The sequence below is a fragment of the Schistocerca americana genome, chromosome 3, assembly GCF_021461395.2.
Source record: "Schistocerca americana isolate TAMUIC-IGC-003095 chromosome 3, iqSchAmer2.1, whole genome shotgun sequence".
Classification (NCBI taxonomy): domain Eukaryota; kingdom Metazoa; phylum Arthropoda; class Insecta; order Orthoptera; family Acrididae; genus Schistocerca; species Schistocerca americana.
The window spans coordinates 450,608,862-450,628,712 of record NC_060121.1 but is presented as its reverse complement, the minus strand read 5'-3'; the positions used below and the strand labels follow the sequence as shown (position 1 = coordinate 450,628,712).

Here is a 19,851-nt window from a genome sequence, read left to right as displayed (position 1 = left end):
TACCCACTCAGGGCGATAGTTACTCATATAATTTCTTCCCCATTTTAAAACAGAGAAATAAAATAATACATTGTATTTTCCTCCCACCTACTTACATAGAAGTGAAATCAGACTGATATTCGAAGTTTCATAGGTGTTAAATTATGTTCTACTTGAGTTCTATAATAGAAAATAGCTTTGGAAAGTATACAACAGTCGACAGATACGTTCAGAATAAAGCATTATGTTTCAGACTCCTGAAACCAGACCTTATTTCATTATGAAGTAAGGGAAAAGCAAGTAAAACTAAAAGGAGCAAGAACATTGTGGAATTAATTAGAGAAATTAAATCACTTATATTGCCAGGAAAGCCTTCAAATAGACGACAGAAAGAGAAATAAGGTTAATACGAGGGTTGGAACTTTAATAGTGGCAACTATTTATTTAAAGCTCGTACAAAATAGATACGTGTTTCAAAGTTTTATTGACCATCAGAGTAGTCACCAGCATTGTGTATAAGCAGTTGCCAGCGATGTGGAAGTCGTAGGATACTCTTAGCAGTTCCAGTTGTGTTGGCAGTTCGAGCGGTGCGGTCTATTGCCCGACGAATTTGTAGCAGTTCTGAAGCGAATGCCGTGAAGTGTTTCCTTCAATTTAGAAATAGATTTGAACTTAGGAGGGCTTAAGTCAGGGGAGTGCAGTAGGTGGTATAGCATTTAGCAGCCCCATAAGTCAAACAAATCAGTATCAGCTTGCAATGTACGTGCTTGAGCATTGTCCTGCAAAATGATGGTCTCGTCCTGCAGAAAGTGTCATCACTTCTGTCTCTAAGCTGATCGTAGGTTGTGTTCCAAAAATGAACAGCATAGAGACAGAAGTAGGACCAGACCATTATTTTGCAGGACAACGCTCAAGCACGTACAGTGCGAGCTGTTACTGATTTGTTTGACTGATGGGGCTGTTAAGCACTGCCAGCCGGGTTGACCGAGCGGTTCTACCCGCTACAGTCTGGAACCGCGCGACCGCTACGGTGGCAGGTTCGAATTCTGCCTCGGGCGTGGATGTGTGATGTCCTTAGGTTAGTTAAGTTTAAGTATTTCTAAGTTCTAGGGGACTGATGACCTCAGAAGTTAAGTCCCATAGTGCTCAGAGCCATATGAACCATTTTTTGCTAAGCACTATACTACCTACTGTACTCCCCTGACTTAAGCTGGTTCAGATGGTTCTGAGCACTATGGGACTTAACATCTGAGGTCATCAGTCCCCTAGAACTTAGAACTACTTAAATCTAACTAATCTAAGGACATCACACATCCATGCCAGATGTAGGATTCGAACCTGCAACCGTAGCGGTCGCGCAGTTCCGGACTGAAGCGCCTAGAACGTCTCGGCCACCGCGGCCGGCCTGACTTAAGCCCTCGTGAGTTGAATTCGATTTCTAAACTGAAGGAAACATTTCATGGCATTCGCTTCAGAACTGCTACAAATTCGTCGAGCAATAGACCGCGCCGCTCGAACTGTCAACACAATTGGCACTGCTAAGAGTATCCTACGACTTCCACATCGCTGGCAACGGATTACACACAATGCTGGTGACTACTCTGAAGGTCAGTAAAACTTTGAAACACGTATCTATTTTGTACGAGCTGTAAGTAAATGTTGTTGTTGTTGTGGTCTTCAGTCCTGAGACTGGTTTGATGCAGCTCTCCATGCTACTCTATCCTGTGCAAGCTTTTTCATCTCCCAGTACCTACTGCAACCTACATCCTTCTGAATCTGCTTAGTGTATTCATCTCTTGGTCTCCCTCTACGATTTTTACCCTCCACGCTGCCCTCCAATACTAAATTGGTGATCCCTTGATGCCTCAGAACATGTCCTACCAACCGATCCCTTCTTCTGGTCAAGTTGCGCCACAAACTTCTCTTCTCCCCAATCCTATTCAATACTTCCTCATTAGTTATGTGATCTACCCATCTAATCTTCAGCATTCTTCTGTAGCACCACATTTCGAAAGCTTCTATTCTCTTCTTGTCCAGACTATTTATCGTCCATGTTTCACTTCCATACATGGCTACAGTCCATACAAATACTTTCAGAAATGACTTCCTGACACTTAAATCAATACTGGATGTTAACAAATTTCTCTTCTTCAGAAACGCTTTCCTTGCCATTGCCAGCCTACATTTTATATCCTCTCTACTTCGACCATCATCAGTTATTTTGCTCCCCAAATAGCAAAACTCCTTTACTATTTTAAGTGCCTCATTTCCTAATCTAATTCCCTCAGCATCACCCGACTTAATTAGACTACATTCCATTATCCTTGTTTTGCTTTTGTTGATGTTCATCTTATATCCTCCTTTCAAGACACTGTCCATTCCATTCAACTGCTCTTCCAAGTCCTTTGCTGTCTCTGACAGAATTACAATGTCATCGGCGAACCTCAAAGTTTTTATTTCTTCTCTATGAATTTTAATACCTACTCCGAATTTTTCTTTTGTTTCCTTTACTGCTTGCTCAATATACAGATTGAACAACATCGGGGAGAGGCTACAACCCTGTCTTACTCCCTTCCCAACCACTGCTTCCCTTTCATGTCCCTCGACTCTTATAACTGCCATCTGGTTTCTGTACAAATTGTAAATAGCCTTTCGCTCCCTGTATTTTACCCCTGCCATCTTTAGAATTTGAAAGAGAGTATTCCAGTCAACATTGTCAAAAGCTTTCTCTAAGTCTACAAATGATAGAAACGTAGGTTTGCCTTTCCTTAATCTTTCTTCTAAGATAAGTCGTAAGGTCAGTATTGCCTCACGTGTTCCAGTGTTTCTACGGAATCCAAACTGATCTTCCCCGAGGTTGGCTTCTACTAGTTTTTCCATTCGTCTGTAAAGAATTCGTGTTAGTATTTTGCAGCTGTGACTTATTAAGCTGATAGTTCGGTAATTTTCACATCTGTCAACACCTGCTTTCTTTGGGATTGGAATTATTATATTCTTCTTGAAGTCTGAGGGTATTTCGCCTGTCTCATACATCTTCCTCACCAGATGGTAGAGTTTTGTCAGGACTGGCTCTCCCACGGCCGTCAGTAGTTCCAATGGAATATTGTCTACTCCGGGGGCTTTGTTTCGACTCAGGTCTTTCAGTGCTCTGTCAAACTCTTCACGCAGTATCATATCTCCCATTTCATCTTCATCTACATCCTCTTCCATTTCCATAATATTGTCCTCAAGTAGATCGCCCTTGTATAGACCCTCTATATACTCCTTCCACCTTTCTGCTTTCCCTTCTTTGCTTAGAACTGGGTTTCCATCTGAGCTCTTGATATTCATACAAGTCGTTCTCTTATCTCCAAAGGTCTCTTTAATTTTCCTGTAGGCGGTATCTATCTTACCCCTAGTGAGATAGGCCTCTACATCCTTACATTTGTCCTCTAGCCATCCCTGCTTAGCCATTTTGCACTTCCTGTCGATCTCATTTTTGAGACGTTTGTATTCCTTTTTGCCTGTTTCACTTACTGCATTTTTATATTTTCTCCTTTCATCAATTAAATTCAATATTTCTTCTGTTACCCAAGGATTTCTACTAGCCCTCGTCTTTTTACCTACTTGATCCTCTGCTGCCTTCACTACTTCATCCCTCAAAGCTACCCATTCTTCTTCTACTGTATTTATTTCCCCCATTCCTGTCAATTGCTCCCTTATGCTCTCCCTGAATCTCTGTACAACCTCTGGTTCTTTTAGTTTATCCAGGTCCCATCTCCTTAAATTCCCACCTTTTTGCAGTTTCTTCAGTTTTAATCCACAGGTCATAACCAATAGATTGTGGTCAGAGTCCACATCTGCCCCTGGAAATGTCTTACAATTTAAAACCTGGTTCCTAAATCTGTGTCTTACCATTATATAATCTATCTGATACCTTTTAGTATCTCCAGGGTTCTTCCATGTATACAACCTTCTTTCATGATTCTTAAACCAAGTGTTAGTTATGATTATGTTGTGCTCTGTGCAAAATTCTACCAGGCGGCTTCCTCTTTCATTTCTTACTCCCAATCCACATTCACCTACTATGTTTCCTTCTCTCCCTTTTCCTACACTCGACTTCCAGTCACCCATGACTATTAAATTTTCGTCTCCCTTCACAATCTGAATAATTTCTTTTATTTCATCATACATTTCTTCAATTTCTTCGTCATCTGCAGAGCTAGTTGGCATATAAACTTGTACTACTGTAGTAGGTGTGGGCTTCGTATCTATCTTGGCCACAATAATGCGTTCACTATGCTGTTTGTAGTAGCTTACCCGCATTCCTATTTTCCTATTCATTATTAAACCTACTCCTGCATTACCCCTATTTGATTTTGTGTTTATAACCCTGTAGTCACCTGACCAAAAGTCTTGTTCCTCCTGCCAACGAGCTTCACTAATTCCCACTATATCTAACTTCAACCTATCCATTTCCCTTTTTAAATTTTCTAACCTACCTGCCCGATTAAGGGATCTGACATTCCACGCTCCGATCCGTAGAACGCCAGTTTTCTTTCTCCTGATAACGACATCCTCTTGAGTAGTCCCCGCCCGGAGATCCGAATGGGGGACTATTTTACCTCCGGAATATTTTACCCAAGAGGACGCCATCATCATGTAATCATACAGTAAAGCTGCATGCCCTCGGGAAAAATTACGGCTGTAGTTTCCCCTTGCTTTCAGCCGTTCGCAGTACCGGCACGGCAATGCCGTTTTGGTTATTGTTACAAGGCCAGCTCAGTCAATCATCCAGACTGTTGCCCTTGCAACTACTGAAAAGGCTGCTGCCCCTCTTCAGGAACCACACGTTTGTCTGGCCTCTCAACAGATACCCCTCCGTTGTGGTTGCACCTACGGTACGGCTATCTGTATCGCTGAGGCACGCAAGCCTCCCCACCAACGGCAAGGTCCATGGTTCATGGGGGGGTGTAAGTAAATACACTCCTGGAAATGGAAAAAAGAACACATTGACACCGGTGTGTCAGACCCACCATACTTGCTCCGGACACTGCGAGAGGGCTGTACAAGCAATGATCACACGCACGGCACAGCGGACACACCAGGAACCGCGGTGTTGGCCGTCGAATGGCGCTAGCTGCGCAGCATTTGTGCACCGCCGCCGTCAGTGTCAGCCAGTTTGCCGTGGCATACGGAGCTCCATCGCAGTCTTTAACACCGGTAGCATGCCGCGACAGCGTGGACGTGAACCGTATGTGCAGTTGACGGACTTTGAGCGAGGGCGTATAGTGGGCATGCGGGAGGCCGGGTGGACGTACCGCCGAATTGCTCAACACGTGGGGCGTGAGGTCTCCACAGTACATCGATGTTGTCGCCAGTGGTCGGCGGAAGGTGCACGTGCCCGTCGACCTGGGACCGGACCGCAGCGACGCACGGATGCACGCCAAGACCGTAGGATCCTACGCAGTGCCGTAGGGGACCGCACCGCCACTTCCCAGCAAATTAGGGACACTGTTGCTCCTGGGGTATCGGCGAGGACCATTCGCAACCGTCTCCATGAAGCTGGGCTACGGTCCCGCACACCGTTAGGCCGTCTTCCGCTCACGCCCCAACATCGTGCAGCCTGCCTCCAGTGGTGTCGCGACAGGCGTGAATGGAGGGACGAATGGAGACGTGTCGTCTTCAGCGATGAGAGTCGCTTCTGCCTTGGTGCCAATGATGGTCGTATGCGTGTTTGGCGCCGTGCAGGTGAGCGTCACAATCAGGACTGCATACGACCGAGGCACACAGGGCCAACACCCGGCATCATGGTGTGGGGAGCGATCTCCTACACTGGCCGTACACCACTGGTGATCGTCGAGGGGACACTGAATAGTGCACGGTACATCCAAACCGTCATCGAACCCATCGTTCTACCATTCTTAGACCGTCAAGGGACCATGCTGTTCCAACAGGACAATGCACGTCCGCATGTATCCCGTGCCACCCAACGTGCTCTAGAAGGTGTAAGTCAACCACCCTGGCCAGCAAGATCTCCGGATCTGTCCCCCATTGAGCATGTTTGGGACTGGATGAAGCGTCGTCTCACGCGGTCTGTACGTCCAGCACGAACGCTGGTCCAACTGAGGCGCCAGGTGTAAATGGCATGGCAAGCCGTTCCACAGGACTACATCCAGCATCTCTACGATCGTCTCCATGGGAGAATAGCAGCCTGCATTGCTGCGAAAGGTGGATATACACTGTACTAGTGCCGACATTGTGCATGCTCTGTTGCCTGTGTCTATGTGCCTGTGGGTCTGTCAGTGTGATCATGTGATGTATCTGACCCCAGGAATGTGTCAATAAAGTTTCCCCTTCCTGGAACAATGAATTCACGGTGTTCTTATTTCAATTTCCAGGAGTGTAGTTGCCGTTGTTAAATTTCCAACTCTCGTATGTAACACAACATCAAAACTTTCCGGTCTTGGAACTAATATTATCCACTTTGCGGTCCAACAACCAACCCATTGTTACTTAGCGATTTCCCAGTTTCAGTTCTATGGCCCACCCATTTTCCTCTAGAAATTCACCAGGTATAATCTACCAGGCCATTCTTTTCTTTTAATTCCACTATGTTATGCAGAAGTTCTAACACAAATGTGTGGATTGTATAACTATTCAGCAATGGCTATGGCGTTTCGACTGAAGGACACCCTTCTTAGTAACAGTGGAACTGAAAAACATCTCAATCCAAGTGAAAGTCTGCTACAGTAGATTTGGCTTCGCTGCTGATAGACAGAAGTGCCTTCACAATCAAAAACGCAGTAAGAGCGAATTGTATTCGAGCACTATTCGGCAATTTATATTACTGATGATTTGCAAAATACTCGGATAACCACCACTGTAGTGACAAAGACACTTAAACAACCTAAAATTAATCTTGAACTAAAGATCCCATATCAGATTCACTAGGAGGTTTCTATATGTAACAACTGGAAATAGCATACAAATTACTTAAATCACATCCTCTACAAAATTATAAATATGATACTTGTCAGTGCCATATACGACAAAGTTGATATTATGACTGCAAAATTCGGTGAAAATCGAGTGATTCTGAACTTCACTATACGGTGCCGGTACTCTGGAAGGGCCATAATTATACAAATATTTGCCGTCGCCTCATGCCACTTGGTCCATCATTAGTAGCGGATCTCTGTAGCTCTGTATACAGGGTGGTCCATTGATAGAGACCGGTCCAAATATCTAACGAAATAGGTGTCAAACAAAAAAACTACAAATAACGAAACTTGTCTAGCTTGAAGGGGGAAACCAGATGGCGCTATGGTTGGCCCGCTCGACGACGCTGCCATAGGTCAAACGGATATCAACGGGGTTTTTTAAAATACGAACCCCCATTTTTATTACATATTCATGTAGTACGTAAAGATATATGAATGTTTTAGTTGGACCACTTTTTTCGCTTTGTGATAGATGGCGCTGTAATGTCACAAACGTATAAGTACGTGGTATCACGTAACATTCCGCCAGTGCGGACGGTATTTGCTTCGTGATACATTACTGTGTTAAAATGGACCCTTTACCAACTGCGGAAAAAGTCGATATCGTGTTGATGTGGGGCTATTGTGATCAAAATGCCCAACGGGCGTGTGCTATGTATGCTGCTCGGTATCCTGGACGACATCATCCAAGTGTCCTGACCGTTCGCCGGATAGTTACGTTATTTAAGGAAACAGAAAGTGTTCAGCCACATCTGAAACGTCAACCACGACCTGCAACAAATAATGATTCCCAGGTAGGAGTTTTAGCTGCTGTCATGGCTAATCCCCACATCAGTAGCAGATAAATTGCGCGAGAATCGGGAATCTCAAAAACGTCAGTGTTGAGAATGCTAAATTAACATCGACTGCACCCGTTCCATATTTCTATGTACCAGGAACATGGCGACGACTTTGAACGTCGTGTACAGTTCTGTCACTGGGCACAAGAGAAAATACGGGACGATGACATGTTTTTTGCACGCGTTCTATTTAGCGACGAAGCGTCATTCACCAACAGCGGTAACGTAAACCGGCATAATATGCAATATTGGGCAACGGAAAATCCACGATGGCTGCGACAAGTGGAACATCAGCGACCTTGGCGGATTAATGTATGATGCGGCATTATGGGAGGAAGGATAATTGGCCCCCATTTTGTCGATGGCAATCTAAATGGTGCAATGTATGCTGATTTCCTAGTAATGTTCTACCGATGGTACTACAAGACATGACAGTATGGCGATGTACTTCAACGTGATGGATGTCCGGCACATAGCTCGCGTGCGGTTGAAGCGGTATTGAATAGCATATTTCACGACAGGTGGATGGGTCGTCAAAGCACCATACCATGGCCTGCACGTTCACCGGATCTGACGTCCCTGGATTTCTTTCTGTGGGGAAAGTTGAGGGATATTTGCTATTGTGTTCCACCGACAACGCCTGACTACATGCGTCAGCCCATTGTCAATGCATGTGCGAACATTACGGAAGGCGAACTACCTGCTGTTGAGAGGAATGTCGTTACACGTATTGCCAAATGCATTGAGGTTGACGGACATCATTTTGAGCATTTATTGCATTAATGTGGTATTTACAGGTAATCACGCTGTAACAGCATGCGTTCTCAGAAATAATAAGTTCACAGAGGTACATGTATCACATTGGAATAACCGAAATAAAATGTTCAAACGTGCCTACGTTCTGTATTTTAATTTAAAAAACCTACCTGTTACCAATTGTTCGTCTAAAATTGTGAGCCATAGGTTTGTGACTATTACAGCACCATCTATCACAAAGCGAAAAAAATGGTCCAAATAAACATTCGTATTTCTTTACGTACTACACGAATATGTAATAAAAAATGAGAGTTTCTATTTAAAAAAACGCAGTTGATATCCGTTTGACCTATGGCAGCGCCATCTAGCGGGCCAACCATAACGCCATCTGGTTTCCCCCTTCAAGTTAGACAAGTTTCGTCTTTGTAGTTTTTTTCTTTGACGCCTATTTCGTGAGATATTTGGCCCGGACATGATCAATGACCACTCTGTATATACTACTGGTCTTGAACGCTGCTTATTACTTCATTTACTAGAAACAATTAGTTTTATTGGTATTATTGTATATGTGTTCATTTAGCATTTGTCACCTACGGATTTACTGTTATCTTCTGACATAAACAACGGTAACTTCAATTCACAGTAACATTTTCTACATTATGAAGTATAAAATCAATAATGGAGCCGTTTGTAAGCATATTTTGCTAGTTCTCTTACACACCGTAAAGGGAAAAAAATAAATTGTTGTGAATTCAGTTCCTATTTGCGTAGGACTTCACTGATTATGTGCTGTGAAATTCTTGTAATGAAGAATGAACATTGCAGATAATATTGTAACACTTATTATCTCGAAAATGTTAGCCACTGAGGTAATATAAATTATTTCGCTTACAGAGCACATGTAGGAAGACTACTAAAAATGTACAACACGACGAAAACAGTTTAGCGCACACTTAAAGGCAATGGGCATATTAAACTTCCTGGCAGATTAAAACTGTGTGCTGGACCGAGACTCGAACTCTGCCAGGAAGTTTCATATCAGCGCACACTCCGATTCAGAGTGAAAATCTCATTCTGGAAATGGGAATATTATTTGCTCATTTTTGCTTGGTTTTTATAGTTAGATAAAATATATTTCTTTTAGATCTACAAGAATGAGTTCATGGAGATGGCATAGTTCCATGGCAGAAGAAGTTCTGGCTGATCAGATATTAAACTGCTCCGCAGAGGTTTTAGAACAGCATCCAGTCGATTCAGAATTTGGAGGAGATTCTGACGTAGATAAGGCAGCTACGGTTTCAACAGCTTTAAACACTGTTTAGTGCCTGATGGTAGTCTGGGTAACACAGTGTCAAGTGGACCAGAGCACCATCTAGTAGAGCAATAGCAGGGACACACTGTTTGCCTGTGCTTGAAGAAGCATTTCATGGAAGTCGTGAAACTTATTCCACTACCGAAGTTGCTGAAAATATGCATTCATATTTATCGTCTTTGGTGTGAACCACAGTCTTTTGGAAAATGTCTTCCTTCTGAGGCTACATACTTACTAACGGAAGCTCACATAGCTAACTTACTTCCTGCAGATTTTTCAAACTATTTCAGCACAGATTTTGTACTCCTGACTCGTTGAAGGGAATTTTTAACACCCCATAACTCACGGCAGACACACAAATACAAAATAAATTGAGTAGTTTTATTGATTACTATTTCGAAAGAGTATATACTGGCTAATATTTCATTGTTATGCTGGATAAACCATTTTCTCACTTACAAGGATAAGGTGCCGCTGCAAGAAGAACAACACGCTAACAGATCAGGGGATCTGGGAGGCCATGGAATGTCATCTTTCCTTGAAATTATACGATTGCCAAACAATTGGCGTACGCCAGTCGTCGATATTCGTGCTGTGTGTGATGCTGATTCCCCTTGCTGAAACCAGAGTTCGTTAACAATTCGTAGAATCATCTGTAGTTTTTGAGCAGCAGAGGTTTCGAGCACGGTAACTTACCGATAGGATGTGACTTTAGTCGCAAGACCATCTTCGTTCCCAAAAAAAAAGGGCTATTAAGTCATATGGTGACACAGCACACCACATGATGACTTTATTGCTGTGCAGTGATCGTTGATGTAGCTGAGTAGGATTTTCTCGTGCCTTATAATGAAAATTTTGTTTATAAGCAAATCCATTAATATGTAAATTACTTTTGCCGGCCGCTGTGGCAGGGCGGTTCTAGGCGCTTCAGTCTGGAACCGCGCTACTGCTACGGTCGCAAGTTCGAATCCTGCCTCGGGTATGGATGTGTGTGACGTCCTTAGGTTTAAGTAGTTCTAAGCCTAGGGGACTGATGACCGCAGATGTTAAGTCCCATAGAGCTAAGAGCCACTTGAACCATTTTGTAAATTACTTTCGTCCAACGTCCACGAGTTTTTGACAGACTAATCGTCGTCGTTTATCTTTTCAAGCATTGGTTCATACAATTATCGTTGCATTAGGTGACCGCTGGACGATCTGCAGCTTGTATGAATGGTAATATTAGTCCTATATTAATACTGTTCAGACATTTGAGAAGGTAGAGAGAGGGTGTTCTGATGCAGTATAGGTCACTGATTACGTCATCGATAAGTCACCGGATTTCCCCGTCCCTCCTTCCTCTCTGAATAAAATGGTGGGAAATTTTAATATTGGCGCGAAATTCAGAAAATGGGATAAATTCATAAATTAGCGGAAACTTTAAAAAAATAGCCCAGCTGTGCTCGTGGGTTTTCACCATACTCCTTCGTCATCAGTGTGGAAGCAGGGCTGTTGTCTAAGAAGAAAATGGCGGAAAATTCAAAAATCCAAGAAAGTGCGTTGTCATGCTGGAATTCAAGATGGCTTATCTGGAATACTGGCACTGGCTCTAAGTCGTCAGATTACCCCCTGAGACAAAGGATATTTCTTTCCCCTAGAGGTCAAAGCCTGCCTGTTAGATAAAGCTTGCCAGTCTGCTGATCTACATAATGTTCCGTCAAGCTATTATTCATTCAGACGGGTTGGAAGCTTCAGTTGCGGTTGTCAAATCACTTGTTCTAAGTATAGAATTCAAGACGGGCACCAGATTCTCCTCTGACGTTACCCGACGCCTGCCGCGAGTTAAAGTTCAGCTGTCCAAAGTTTAAACAGTTATCCCCAACTAATTTCACATCATAGTTTAAACAATTAAGTTATGAGCTGGCTTGGCTTATGGTTCATACCACTCAGACTGCTGCTACTGCCTCACACACTGTCCACTACACTACACCATCAGACAGAAGCCGCGCCACCGTCAACGAATGACAGCTGGCCACATTCACGGTGACCCGTGCAGGGCTGGGAGCTCTTGAGTCTCACTCACCTGGAGAGACGCCACCGTCCACTGGTGACAACTCTGACCGGAGAGACACCACATTCAAAAATATAACACGAAATGCAGTATAGAAGTTCCGATTCACAACGCTAGTATGCTTTTGTGACGCCCCAGCAGTCAGAACCTGTGTGACCCAAGTTAAAATGAAGGGTAACATGAAAAATGCAGTAGGTACACTCGTACCTTAATCCCCATGACAGGGATTCAAAATTCACATAAACTGAAAAGATGTATAACCCGCTCATACGTTCAGCATGCAAATTAAAAAATCGAGAGACACACATTCGTCCTTCTGGAGGTGGATACTTATGTGCTAACGCCTGTAAAATTCATCACAAAAAATTTGATGTGTTAAATAGATGGTGGCTTTTTTACCACTAATTAACATAGCCAATCACCCCTGTACTGCTATAAACAAATCGTTCTTATATACAGAAGCCATGTAGCAGCAACACTTGTGAATGAAAACTGTTATGTTTATTTACAAGTCAGATCTTAGCCATCAAGAACGTCTCAAAATTTATAGGACGGGAAAGTATGATATTTTCTACGAGAGTAGTGGTCAATACTTTACTTGCACACATCTCAAAATGAAAAACTGAGCTCTCATCAAAAGCAAAATTCATCATCTACTGGGCGTAACGTGCAATGAGGAGCCCCCAGCAACAACCATTTAATGGGAATCACGCAAGAAAGTTCTAGCTGGCCAAATAGTCTGCGTAAGATTCATGTGTTGCCACCACTGCAGGGGCGCACTGCCAACTCAAGCGCGTGAGCTGTCACCGACTCCGGCCACAAGCCACTGGTATGCTGTTGTTAGCTGGGTTCGATTTGTGGGATACATTCGTGATCGTAACCGATTGGCGGAAACTGATAATATAAACTATCGAAGTTTCACATCACTATTGCGTTGGAACAGCGAATATTCTACAGAAATCAATTAAATTTGTACCGAAAGAAGTGTAAAGCTCCTCTCCTGGTGTAGTCATACGCTTTTAAAACAAACTTCATACCGGCAACACTGAATTTTGCGTTGAAAATATCCACCAAATTATCAAGCTAAGATGCACCCAGATTATTTCTCATTCAGCCAGAGTGCACGATAGCTTAGACATGTTCGAGAATGGATGTCAGTGAAATGTATTTCTTGGAGAGCAACACTGCCAGCAGAACAGATGGAAATTGGTACATTTAGTTCTAACATGTGGCAGTACTACAATTGAATTATCGCGTTAAGATGTTCACATTTCTCCTGCAGATCCAAAACCATAACTATGAAATTGAGAGTTCCGCACATACATTGTTGATGGGTACTGGTGCTAGTGATACAATGGCTTGTTAATGTTTCCAAGAAATCTTACTCTTCTGTTTGCTTCTCCTGTGTGACCCATCTCTATGAAAGGTTTTCATGATCATAACAGCTTGATATGTTACACACAATTTCATATTTTTAGTGGTATTGCATCTCTCAAGTACATTGTACTCAAGTACATCTCTCTCACTCACAAACACACAAAATAACTCTCAAGCAAATGGCTGGAGAAACATATGCATAGAGCCCCAATGACCAGCAAAGACATGTCTGAAGATGCCCCAGACATGGTTGTATACTAACCTAACTATCGCTCGCCATACGATCAGACATTATGGAGTGATGATCTCGGATGGCATTTCATTTCATAGCAGGACTCTTTGGTTGTCACCTGCGCTAACCTTACAGCATGGAGGTCAGCCCTTCATGGCAAGTCATCCTAGGCTTACCTTTCAGCACGCGCCAAGAGTTTCTACTGCTTGTCTTCGTGTTTGTCAAACCCTACCTTGGCCAACAAGGTTTCGAGATCTCGGATCCATTTGAGAACGTTTGGTGCATTATAATTATGGTCTTCCAACCAACTCTCAGAATTTTGACAATCTAACGCACCTTCACAGAATCTGGAATGATGTCCCTCAGGACATCCAACAACTTCATCAATCAGTGCCAAGGCGAACAGCTGCTTACATAAGGGAGAGAGATGGACCAACGCATTATTTATTTGTTCAATTTACGAAGCTATTTCTCTTGAATAAATCATGCAGTTTTCTGAAATTGTATACAGTTGTCTGTCTGTATATGTGCATCACATCTTCCGATTTCCGTCCCATTCTGATAATTCCTTCATAGTGTGTAGTTTTTGTCTTAAGAGTATATATCAAGCTAATACCTCTGGTGGCTTCAAATGCTTTGACGAAAAGATTGCAGTCTTTTGGTCAGTAATTCTGGTGACGAAAATTATCTTGCAGTAAAAGGAGATAGGTGATTCCTAGAGCATAATATTTTGTTGGGCCCAAGGCAGCCTGACAAAAATTATGATTTAAAGAGTGATACAGATGGCATAAAGAGAACATTTCGATTCGATTGGCTTTCGTTATATCCAAGGTTGGTTCAGTCCAAATAAGTTAAAGGTATATTTTGTAATTTGTGTGTGCTTTTCCAGTGTAACACACTGACCATATTCAGTTAGAAACCGGCTACGAAGTATGAAGTAGATTACAACAGAGCCATCCGCAGGTGAGTGTAGATGTTATGACAAACTAAACACAACATAGCCATCGCACGTTGCAAGGCAAGCTGTCCAGGTGAGATGTGGAAATAGTTGACCCAGCAGCACCTAACTGAAAGAAGGGAGAAGCCTTTCAACACCATCAACAGTGGAGGTGTTTAGTAGAAGTGCCGTAGGACATAGAAAAAGCTCAAACAAGCACCACCCATGAGTGTATAAATACCTGGCAACTGTCGTACTGAAATGATCTTGTGTTAATATTGCAGCACTGCCATCATGGGGCAAAGACTCTTGGGACACCATCTGGAATGTTGTACAGAGTCCGCAGTTCGACCTCACATCTGGGCAGCCTGTCCAGAGACATGAGACACAGAGCTGTCCCTGCCGCAGGGCCAGCCGAGGCCTGGGACACAGCATGCCAGCCACAGTGGGTCATGGCCCCTGCAAGGCTGGAGACGTCAAGCGCACCTCGGCCGTCACTCTTAGATGCCCAATCGGGAGAACTTCACTGACAGAAGCGCTGGCATTGCTCCACCACTCTACCACACTGCGCTCTATCAGCACTGCGGGGCGTCACACGCACAAACGCAGTAGCCAACTGGATGCCTCAACCACAGTGCCTCTGCTTGTATTGAATCGCAGTGGAGAGTGGTAATGAAGCAATTTGAAAAGCACAAAACTAACTGACTGACTCCAGTCATATTTCACTGACGTCCAGATACCGATGACACCTTGTTAGAGCAATGTCTGAACCTACAGCCTACAGTACAGCAAGTCAAAAAATTTTTATTGTTGAGTGTTTTAGCCATGGAAAAGGTATTTAACTGCCATCCCTTTTATAACGTGACTTTGTTTTACAAATAAAGAGTCAGAAAATTTGTCATACTTCAGAGGCAATGAGAGTCACGATTGGTTAGCATCTGTTAGATGCACACAGTGTAACTTAGATCATTCAGCACCAGGTACAAAATCAGTGCCAATGAGATGTTTCACATGTAAACGCTACGGGCATATTGCTGGGCGGTGCTGAGAATCGAAATAGTTCATGGCTGTACGTAAGAACTAGGTTAATATGTTTTATTTTATGTGTCTTGTGATTACTAGTGTTTGAGATTCAATATCGGGAAGCACAAGGCTTCTGCAGAGTCAGAGAAACAAGGTGTGTCAGAACCAGTAGCAGTTGACATATTATCAGGGAGGTCAGTACAGGTGACAGCAGTTAGTAAGAAATTACGTGGTCTAGTGGAGCTGCAGTCGCTACAGTGAGGTATAGATTTGTCAGCCATAAGTTTAATTACTACTTTTTATGGTAAACGAACTGAGGGTGTGTAAGCATTTCTAGAAGATCTTAAAATCTTTGCAGAGATGTAAGGATGGTCTGACATGGAGCTTTTAAGAGTAGCAAAGTTCAGGTTAACAAGAGAAGAAAAAACTTATACAATCTATACAGATGCTCTCAAGGGTGCTAGAAAGTTTGAGGAATTTAAAAAAGGGTTAATGCAGATTTATACGAAACAGAATAGTGCCAGACATTTTAGGGAACAGTTGAACATGACAACAAAGAACTGTGTAGAAACAGTGGAAGAATTTGCAGGCAAAATAAGAAGGATCAGTGGGTGTACTTAATAAGTGAGACAGAATGCTATGACAAGTAAGATGATTTTATGAGAGGCTGAGCAGAGGGCACTTAACATATTTTTGAGAGGCTTACCTTTGAAGATGTTAAGAGTGAGGACAGGGGATTCGACTGAAATGTGTGCAGCTGTTGGATTAGCCTCACAACATGAAGATATTTACATGTCAGTTGGAGTGTAGATTAGACAGATAGTGTTTTCAACCCCTATAGGTGGACAAATGGGGCATGCGAGGAGGAAATGTTGCCAGCCTCAGAACAATTGTGGTAGACGCAGAGGCCACAGTTTCAGAGGTAAGGGACCAGGAAAGAACCAGACGTTAAATGCCAAAGGGAACCCAGTCATTCTGTTATGTTAGATGCTAAAAAGTCACTTGCAGACGTGGATTGTGTAGTCAGAGGTATGGTAGGAAAGAGATATTGCAGGATATTGTTGGACTGAGGGACACATGTGTCAGTTGCCAGTGGGGATCTTGTCTAACATAAGCAATGACACCCATCATGATACAGATTAGTTGGAGTGGGAGATAAAAATGTCACACTGTTGTGAACAATGGGTGTAGATTTTTGCCTGGGTATGATTCAGTTCAAACAATTGTAGAGATAGTGGCACATGTAAGGGAGGACTATGACATGACTTTAGAGTTGGATTCTTTAGTAGAAGTAGAAGTTTGTCTCATAACATACAATTTCAAGCCATTGACTTACAGTACAGGAGACTCATCAAAACACAAAAACTGGTTTACAATTTTCCTTACTTACTTAATTCAGCAATTAATAATTTTTCTCCAAGAGTAAAAAATTTTTTAAGATTAACAGTCATAAGTATTTGCTCTCCCCTGCTCAAATTTTCAGATTGTTATTTATGAATTCTTTCACTGGATAGTAACATTGTTGCACTAGTTTCTCATATAAGGATTTTTTTCAGTGTTTCTAAATTTATGCTGAGCAGTTCTCTTCCTTGCACTTTGTTATAAATTTTCATACCCATATAATGTGGAGTCTGAGCATAAAGTTTTAAATAGTGGGTGGGCCATATATAATTATTTTGATTTCTGGTGATATAATCATGTTGAAAATGATTTGGTACAATTAACTCAGGGTTACTGTGTACAGAGATAATCAGCTCATATATTTATAGTGAGGGAACACTTAACATAAGGTACTTAGAATTTTTAGGAGTGGGCTACATGATTTTCTTCGCCCTACATTGTGCATATTTCTAATGAGGTTTTCTAAAGTTTTAGTATTTGACATATATGATTTGAGTTACCCCAAAATACAAATCCCTATCTTATTACTGACTCAAAGCAGCTGTGATATAGTACTTTTATTATGCCCATACTGGTAGCATTGTACAATATCCTCATTGCAAATGCTATGCTATTTAATTTATTTGCAAGGTACTGTATATGTGATCCACATAATAGATCTTTATCTAGTTGCATTCCTAAGAATTTCACAAATTTCCTGCAAATCCTGGTTTCTGTGACTCACCTGAAAATCATTTAATTTTGCTTGTTTTGTTTTAAACTGCATTAACTGAGTCTTTTCCATGTTTAATTTTAACCTGTTTAAATCAAACCAGGAATATAATTTTTCTAAAGTATTTAATACAGTTTGTGAAATTTGATCAGTATTGTTACTTTCAATGATTACAGATGTCATCTACAAATAAAACTGAGTAACACTCAATATTAAGTGCCAGATCATTTATGTAAAACAGAAACATTGAGGTACTCCATGTGAAATGGTTTTCCATTTTGATGTATAAGTTCCTCTCTCTGAGGTTATAATGACTCTCTCTCTCTTCAGTTGGTTAGATAGGACTCAAACCATTCTAATACTGTGCCCCTAATTCCATACTTCTCCAGTTTACAGAGTAGCAAAGAGTGATTAACACTATCAAAGGCCTTTGAAAGGTCACAAAAAATTCCTGTGGCATGCAGTGAGTTGTCTAGAGATGAGCTAATTTTATCAACAAAATTATTTATAACAGATACTGTGGTTCTGCTTTTTTGAAACCCATACTGATTTTTTGAGATTATTGCAAATTTTTTAATGAAATTTTGATTTTTTTATGGTCACTACCTTTTAAAATATTTTTGATAGTGATGGAAGAAGAGATACTGTGTCATAGTTTCTCATATGTTCGTTTGTGCCTTTTTTAATAGTGACTTAACTACTATGTACTTCAGTGTGCCAGGAAAATAACCTTTTTGAAGGTACTGGTTAACTATTGTAGTTAGTGGCTGTGCAATTATTTTAGACACTGTTTTTAACACCTTTGTTGGTATCCCATCCCATTCTGATCTCCCTTCAGTATCACTTTGCTGTAATGTTTCCTTGCACAAAGACATGCAGTGATGTATGGCCATTGTGTGTAATGCCTGCCCATACCATAATGCCTAGGCAGTACATTCATGAACATTCTATGGTTGTAACATGTTCCCCTCTCTCTGCAAACTAAACGGTGACCAAAATGAATTCCCACAGTACAGCAGGATTCATTGAAGGACATCACTTTGAACCACTGTTGCTGATTCCAGCTAACATGCTCCCTACAACAATGAATTCTTTCTTGACAATGGTTTGGTTGAAATGGAATGCATGTAACAGGCTTCCGAGCATATAAACCAGCCTGATTTAAGCACCGTGAAATTGTTCTGGCAGAGACACTCACTAGTACCTATATTGGAATCAAGGTCTGCAGTGACATGTCTGGGAGTGAGACGTCTGCTCTTTTTTGCCACTAGGGCTACATATTGACCCTCTTGTTTTGTAGTGGTGCATCTACAACCACTGGTATGCTTTTGCTTAACATTTCCACACTTCAGCAGCCTTTTATAATCATGATATGACATTTTTGGACACACCCATTGCTGTGGCCACAGTAGTGAAACTTTGACTGGATTCAAATCAACCAGCTGCTCATCCACAATCATAAGCATTCAAATGACATCTTGCAACCATGTTGCCACACCGCATGTAGAATCACGTAATCAGTCCACAACAACCTTCAGTCTTCATCAAATATTGTACTGCATGAACTGTTAAATACATACAGAGTGTTTGTGCACAGGATTCACTGGAGTTAACACATCCCTTCCTCTATATTTCCTTTTACTATCATTGATCAGGTATTCCATACAAATTGTCAATTGTCGTGTAGCAGTTGGCAGTTATTCCTTTGCAACTGTCAGTTTTTGCTTAGCAATTGCCAAGTGCTGTAAACTGTATCCCCTAATTTGATTCAGTCTGTCCCATCACTACTTTCTCAACCAGTAGACTGTGGCATAACTGCTTAATCACTAAGTAGGTCAAGTAAACAGAGCCTCATTATTATTTGTGAGAGAAGTAACAGACCTTTCTCATGGTAATAAAAAGTTTTGACCAAACACAATCCTTGACCAACTTACTAGAGAATTTCCCCACAACTGACACAAGTAACATATTATAGCACAAATTTATGATACTGTGTGGATGGCATTTTTTTCTGCTCAATGTTTACAGTTTGTTGAAACCTGTTAAATGCTTTGTGCTTAATTGGTCATCATGTGTTGCAAAGATCTTGTTTTAATGTAAATTGATTCCCATGTGTCAAGAAACTGCTCATTTGCTAATGAAAATATCATTTGTTTCAATTACTGGATTTCTATGCAGCAGTCCTTTAAATACCAGATATACTACTAGACGTAAGACTTTTCAAAACACAGAGGCATATCTCCCAAAATA

At 41.8% G+C, this 19,851-nt stretch overlaps 1 protein-coding gene across 1 annotated transcript in view; it reads right to left on the bottom strand.

Moving 5' to 3' along the window:
• Window positions 1-19,851, bottom strand: part of LOC124606146 (enkurin) — a 109,199-nt gene that overhangs the window by 40,196 nt on the left and 49,152 nt on the right. The gene's annotated exons all lie outside the window — the stretch shown is intronic.